Source organism: Leptonychotes weddellii, chromosome 3, assembly GCF_054177405.1.
Source record: "Leptonychotes weddellii isolate Sample4059 chromosome 3, ASM5417740v2, whole genome shotgun sequence".
In the NCBI taxonomy this organism is placed as follows: Eukaryota; Metazoa; Chordata; class Mammalia; order Carnivora; family Phocidae; genus Leptonychotes; species Leptonychotes weddellii.
Window position 1 is genome coordinate 94,896,376 of NC_138371.1, and position 7,500 is coordinate 94,903,875.

Sequence of the window (7,500 nt, forward strand, 5' to 3'; positions counted from 1 at the left end):
TTGTAGGAAACAAACTGAGGGTTGCTGGAGTGGGGGGTGGAGTGGGAGGGATGGGGTGACTGGGTGAAAGACACTGGGGAGGGTATGTGCTCTGGTAAGCGCTGTGAATTGTGCAAGACTGTTGAATCTCAGATCTGTACCTCTGAAACAAATAATGCAATATATGTTAAGAAAAAAAAAAAAGAAGAAGAAGGTAGCGGGAGGGGAAGAATGAAGCTGGGGAAATCGGAGGGGTAGACGAACCATGAGAGACGATGGGCTCTGAAAAACAGGCAGGGTTCTGGAGGGGAGGGGGGTTGGAGGATGGGTTGGCCTGGTGGTGGGTATTGAGGAGGGCGCGTTCTGCATGGAGCACTGGGTGTTATGCACAAACAATGAATCATGGAACACTACATCTAAAACTAATGATGTAATGTATGGGGATTAACATAAGAATAAAAAAAATAAATAAAAATAAATAAAAAGCGCAGTGCCTGGCACGTATTAGGTAAAAAAAAAAAAAAGATAGTGACTGTTTTTCTTTGTCTCTGTCTGTTATGTTGTTTGTCATAAAGAGCAAGATGATAGGGCAGAATGCAGGCATAGGTCCGATTAGCTGCTCTTAGAGCCCGCAAGACAGACCGGTGAGTTCACAGTCCTTAGCAGACCAGTGTCTGGTTAGTCAAACTATGCTGTGGGTTAATGGGCACACGAGGTAAAGGCTTTTGTGAAGGGACATCTTGCAAGTCAAAGCCACAAAATTGGTGGACACAGGTCAAGCATGTAAGGGTGCTCGCCCCTTAACCCAAAGTCTCACATGTTAGGATAAGTTGGTCACGGAATAGGTTAGAATGACACTAGGTAACCCACCAACTTCAAGAAAATTTCCTTGAACAGATACTCTGTAAAAAAACATCACACAGGGGCACGTGGGTGGCTCAGTCAGTTAAGCGTCTGCCTTCGGCTCAGGTCATGATCCCAGGGTCCTGGGATCAAGTCCCACATCGGGCTCCCCGCTAAGGAGTCTGCTTCTCCTTCTCCCTCTGACTGCCGCTCCCCCTACTTGTGCTCTCTGTCTGTCAAATAAATAAATAAAATCTTAAAAAAAAAAAAAAAACTTCAAAAAAAAAAATCACACAATACCCAACCACACAGCACATTCCTCTTAGGTATTAGTGGCTCCAAGAGACCCAAGGCTTAGCTAAAGCTATTAATGTGCATATAAGAAAAATCAGATGAGGTCACTAATTGGGCAGGTCAGAATGTGGGATGCACCCATTTGTGGGTGGATCTTTCTTAGGCCAAATTTGGAAGTAAACTTCCTGGATCTTGTGAGGGCTATGTATTTTGCACTCTCTTGTGGGTTACCTCACCACAAAGCTCTTGTATGGATTATCTTCATGCCAGTTGCTCTGTGGTCGCTCAGAAAAATCATCAGTGACATTCAGACTACAAACCAGGAAAATCTAACAGATTGTCATTTCCTACCTTCATCCCATAAAGATGCTCAAGCCGGACATCTGTCTTTGGGATCTCTGTTTCTGTAGATTCCCTGTACATATATAATTAAATTTTACTTTCTCCGGTTAATCTGTCTTATAGTAATTTAATTCACCGACCGGCCAGAATCTTGAAGGGTAGAGGAAAACAGGAGACAGAGTTCCAAGTAGGAAGTCCAGTTAATCAAGTGTCCTGAGATGCAACCAGAGTGGAAAGAGGGCTGGCAAGAGGAAAGAGGGTCATAGCACGGACACTTACTGGAGAGCAGGTGGCCTGAGCTGTGCCTGGGAAGCGACTGGCTCCAGCGGTCTCCTAGTTGAGATGATGCCCAGCATTTCCCAAGTCTGACCCCCCTCACCCCCATCCACAAGGATGTGGACTGCCCATTGCTCCTCAGGGACAACCACCTTGAATTCTGTCCTCTTTAACTCACTGAGATGTTATGAATTGACTGGTAGGTGCTCTCCCATCCCGTGCCTCACTCATTCTCTGAGGCAGTGTGGAGATGGGCACAAACAAGGGCCCAGGATGCAAGGTTGGGGCAAAGCCATTGCCCTCTTTAAATTCAGTTTCTTCATCAGTAAAATAATAAAGAATTGCACAAGATGAGCTCAATTTAATTCCATTTTTAAAAGAAATCTCTAGGGGCGCCTGGGTGGCTCAGTCATTAGGTATCTGCCTTTGGCTCAGGTCATGATCCCAGGGTCCTGGGATCGAGCCTCATGTCAGGCTCCCTGCTCAGTGGGGAGCCTGCTTCTCCCTCTCCCTCTGCCCCTCCACCGTACTCACGCTCTCTCTTTTGCTCACTCTCTCTGTCTCAAATAAATAAGTACAATCTTTAAAAAAATTAAAATAAATCTCTGATCTGAATATACAGTAGCACTTAAGTAAAGTACAACTGGCTAATTATTTTTCCCTTAAAAGGTAGGTTTACTGTTGTTTTTCCAATTATAAAGTAATACTGGATGATAGATAATTTGTAAAATACAGAAAAATAGAGAGGAAAAACCAAAATATTTTCTGTCCCCCCCTTCATTCAAAAATAACTAGTATTGGGGTGCTTGGCTGGCTCAGTAGGTAGAGCATGTGACTCTTGATCTCGGGGTCATAAGTTCAAGCCTCACACTGGGCATAGAGATTACTAAAAAAAAAAAATAGATAAACTTAAATAAAATATCTTTTAAAAAGATAACTAGTATTAAAACGTTAGTGTATTTTCCCCTTTCTCAGTATTATATTACTTTTGTCTTGACAACATCAGCAAACTATATATTAAATACTGGGTTTATCTGTTTTCACTTATTCCAATAACAATCACTTGGTCATATTGTAATAAACTTTTCACAAATAGTATTCATGAAACTATTCCCTTACTGTTGGGCATTTAGATTATATTGTTACCATTTCTGACATCACTAATAATGCTGCCACTATTTTGGTGCACAAAGCTTTATTACATTTAGAATTCTTTCCTTACATCAAAGTCCCATAAGTAAAATTACTAGATCAAAAAGTATAAACATTTTCAGCTTCTTAATACTATTGGAAAATTACTTCCCAAAAGCATTTTGTAAGTGTATACACCCAAGAGCAATATACGACTCCCTGTCTCACCGGTGATTTTCTTTTTGAAAATATCTGCAGTTATCTAGAACTAATGATGTAATGTTTGGGGATTAACATAAGAATAAAAAAAAAAAAAAGAAAATATCTGCAGTTTATTGAGAGAGGGTGGAAGGATGCATTTCATTGCCTTTCTGATTTGTGTTTCTTTGACTTTCAGCGTAAATGTTTTCCATATTTGGCCTAAGTTCTGAATCCAGAACTTCAGCGTACTAAGACTCAGGTGGGGGGTCATTTTGATTTGGTGGATTAAAGAGCTGCCCATTTCCAGGACTGGCCACCTTCCCCCCAACCAGTGACTCCTCAAGGATCCTGAAATCCCCCATCAGGGATCACCAAGGACCAGACAACAGCCAGGGGCAGCTGACAGGCGACTGTGGAATGCAGTGAGGTGCTTTTCTCCTAGTCCTCTCTCCTGGCAGAACATTCCCTGGGGATGACAGCATTGGGAGGCGTGCTCCATGTTCCCTGATCACCCTCCTCCAGGCACTGAAGGTTTGAACCGTGGGTGGAAGTGGGCAGACCAAGGGGGGGCGCGGGGAACAGGGAGAGGCACCAGTCAGTGTAACAGTGAATCTTTGGGGTGTCCAAGCACGGTTTGGCAAGTGTCTCCCAATGATAAAAAGCCTTCTTCAGGGGAGCCAGCAGCCCCCAAGTGTCAACATCAAATTCAAGAAAGCAGAAAAGAGGTGACATTTTCTCCTTTAAAGAATCTATTATACATAAGGCAAAATGTTAAGAGTGGTTATTTCTGCATTTCTGGGATTATGACTGATTTTTATGTTCTGAATACTTCTGTATTTTTCCAGATTTCTGAAAACAAATACTATTTTCTAACTGAACATTATCCAAACTCCATAAATCATTGTGAAAACATTCCAAGTGAAGATTAAATTGGAAGGCAATTCTAGTTAGCTATGGCAACTGCAACACCAGAATTTATCTCTGCTTCCTGTCGGAAACATCACGAAAAGGTAATGACAGGATCGGAATAGGCATAAATCCGGAAGACAAAGAAATGGGGCAAGAAAGTGACAAATGATCAGAGATGTCCACAAAATTTAGGAAGGCAAAAAGCAAGAGACAAAAGAGAACTAGCATCATCACGTAGAGAAAGCTGGAATCTGGACCCCGGGGGAGGGGCACTGCTGGTTGAGGGAGTCTCAGCAGCTAGACTCAGGAATAGGAGGCACCAGACAAAGGGGAGGATGGCAACGGGAGGGGTTGTAAGTCTGCACAACAACAGACGATGCCCCATAGGACCGTGCCCGACACTTGGTCTTCCACAAACACTGGACTTGAATGAGTGAATGGTAAAGGAGCAGATTTCCTTTATGAACTGAGGCCTCTCTGGTTGCCCTGTCAGGTATGAAAGCACCAGAAGAACTCGTCCATGTAGAGGGGAGGCCATGAGGATCTGAACATTCTGGCACTGGGGTCCTGGGGTTCAGGGGCTACATGCACTCACACCCCGTCCTCTGGCAATGCTTCCCACGGCCCCACCAGAAGAGTTGGAGATAGTTGGGAGAGAGGAGGGTGGAAGCAAAGGTGGGCCTTGGTGGGCTGCAGCTTCTGGGCAGACCTCAGCATGTGACCTGGTCTCTAAACCCAGTTCCAGGGGCCCTTCACATCTGTGGAAGCTTCTGGGGCAGTACCCAGGATGGGGCACCACCTCATGCCTCCCCCCACTTCCCTGATGCAAGAACTGGCCCTCCTCACCCAGATCTTCCCTTCCTTCAGTTGTGTTGAAGGGGGACCCTTGAGCATTAAGGACACCAGGGTCCAGTTCTGCTGGTGGGTGAGCGTCACACACCCTGGCACCTACCAGCCAGTCCTGCTCCCATGGAGGGGGGCCTGCACTTATTAAACACCAACTGGGTTTACCTGACACTGATTGAGTCGCCTCAGCAAGCCTGTGAGGAAGAACCATTATCCCTGGGGCTCTGAGGAGAAGGACGTGTGAGAAGCTGAGGGACGCCCCGCAGGCCAGTCTCAGAGTCCAGGCCTGTGTGGAGAAGTCACCCAAGCACACTCAAGGATAAATGAGCTTCCTTTCCTGACAGGAGTTGACTTACCTGGGGAGATATTGGAGAGTAACCAAGCACTCCAGAGCCGGGTCAGATTAGGGTCAGCGTCATAGAAGCACAAGGAGGGAGAGAGGAATTCCTGTTGGGATGGCGGGAATAGTCCAGACACCTTTCTGGGGAAGGAGGCATTGGTACCGACTCTGGTGAGGAGAAGAAGGTGTCTTCAGGCATCTTGGAGAGGAAGCAGCCGCGGTGTCAGGGACATACGCTGTAGTGGTCAGCAGGGACCAGCTGGTGGGCATCCTGGAAGGCCACATGCGGTAAGGGGGACACTCCCTCTGGCAGGGTGTGCAGGACAGCTTCCAGAAGGCAGAGTCTGGGCAGTGGGCGCAGACAGGAAGGTGGAGTGGAAGGTCACTGCTGAGGGAAAATCCGAGGGCCGGGGACTGAGGCGCCGGGAGGAGACATGGTTTCACTCTACACTCTTCTGTGATGTGTGTTCATGCATTACTTTCCCCTCCAAAAACCCTTTTGGAAAATAGCCCAGTGAGTGGATTGTTTAAATGTGGTCTATACATACAATGGAATATTAGTCAGCCGGAAATATTATCCAGAAGGAAATTCTGACATATGTTACAACATGAGTGAGACTTGAGGGACATTATGCCAGACCCAAGAGGATAGATGCTGTCTGGTTCCACTTCTGTGAGGCACCTAGAGTAGTCAGCTTCATAGATTCAGAAGAAGGCTGTTGCCAGGGACTGAGGGGAGGGAGGAGCGGGGAGGTGCTGTTTAAGGCGGGCAGAGTGTTAATTTGGGGAGGATGGAAAAGTGCTGACTTAATGCCCCTGAATTCTACACTTAGAGATGGCTGGTGAAGGTGGTCAGTGTTATGTCTCTTTTACCACAAGAGCAAAAAACCACAACAGACCCGTGAAAGACACACACGAATACTGCTTTGTCGTTGGGTCTGAGTGACAAGGAGCGCTGGGGCCATTCACGGGGACAGGCAGGAGAGGGGGGTGAGCACCTTCGCGGGGAAATGAAGTCAGCTCTTGGTGGCCACGTGGCGTGTGCCTGCTGTGCAGTGTGTCTGGGAGGTGCTTCGGTCCCACCATCTCTGAACCTCACAAGGTAGGTGTGCTTGTTTTCATTTCTTCACAGGTGAGCTCAGGGGCCAGGGCCAGGGGACCCCAGGCCTGTCCATCCCACGGTGCCGGGCTGGGTTTAGGATGCCAGTCTCTGGAGATACAGACAGCAGGCTGGCGGGTGGGGTGGAGCTTGGAGGGGCAGAGTCAGAGGGCAGTTTCCTGAGGGGAGATCCTGGTAAAGCCGCGGCATGCTGAAGCCCCAGAGAAGGGTGAAGGAGAGCAGAAGGCAAGCTCTGGAAGAAATCCTGCATTTATGACACTGACCCCCTCCCTACCGCTGTAGGAGCTGCTGTGATTAGAGCCTCCTCCTGCAGAAGTGCCCCCCCACACACACACCATGTCCCCAGATTAAGACCTGGGCCTTGTTTAGCCCCTGCCCAGCAGCTGACTCTGGGGCCTTCGCCAACCACAAGGAGAGGAAGCAGCTCAAAATGACCTCATCCTAAATCAGGCTGGCTCCATGGATCCCTGTCAACACTCAGGAGCACTCCGGGCAGTGAGGAGCCAGCCCGGAGGAGAGGTACATCACCCTGCAGTCCACTGAGACAGCAGGAGCATCTCCCTGGAAGCAAAGAAGCCAACCACTCAGGAAGGTGCACAGGGAGACAAAGCCTCCCGGTGAGTTTGGTTTGTTGGGTGGGGGTCGGGGTGGGGGGGGGGTGATGTGCAATTCCCAAGCCAGGTAAAAAAAAAAATTGTACCGGTTTCAAGGAGATGCCACTAAATAATAGAATCATCCAGAAGGAAGTAGCTAGAAGTTTCTGCCAATTGATCTGGAAACTGGGAAAAGGTCCCACAGTTATTAATAAACCTTGTGTTCTGGGAACTGATTTCATGCACCAGACAAAGGGATTAAAAAGTTGCTGGTGAAAGCAAAGTGGTTTTAGCCAGGTCTCCACTTTCTGTTCTCCCAATAAATGACCATTTTTGTCTTTGGGCACTCTTGGCGCTGATTGGCCTCTTGACACATCTGGTGAGCTAGGAGGCACGCGGTTGACTAGCACGCTTTTATGACCACTCGGTCTTCCCAGGGTACTTTTTGCGGCCACCCCCATCTCAGTCTGCCCCGAGAGTGGGGGTGAAAACACGGGCTTGCGTGGCTTCTGGGAGACAGCTGAGGATGGAGCCACTCACGGCCTGAAGCCCGAGCAGTGGTCCTGCTGGAATCCCAGAAGATGGAACTGATGTTCATCAGCCCTTGCACAGGTAGCTCAGTGAAT

At 47.7% G+C, this 7,500-nt stretch overlaps 1 long non-coding RNA gene across 5 annotated transcripts in view; it reads left to right on the forward strand.

Moving 5' to 3' along the window:
* The window catches only part of LOC145720580 (uncharacterized), a 38,274-nt gene that overhangs the window by 29,700 nt on the left and 1,074 nt on the right, over nt 1-7,500 (forward strand). The window contains exons 4-7 of one of the 5 annotated variants that reach the window (XR_014143654.1): nt 3,374-3,597; nt 3,912-4,076; nt 6,564-6,898; nt 7,312-7,486. This is a non-coding gene — a long non-coding RNA (uncharacterized LOC145720580). Of the gene's footprint in view, nt 1-3,373; nt 3,598-3,911; nt 6,899-7,311; nt 7,487-7,500 lie in introns of all 5 variants that reach the window. The other 4 variants (XR_014143656.1, XR_014143655.1, XR_014143653.1 and 1 more) reach the window with 4 other exon arrangements.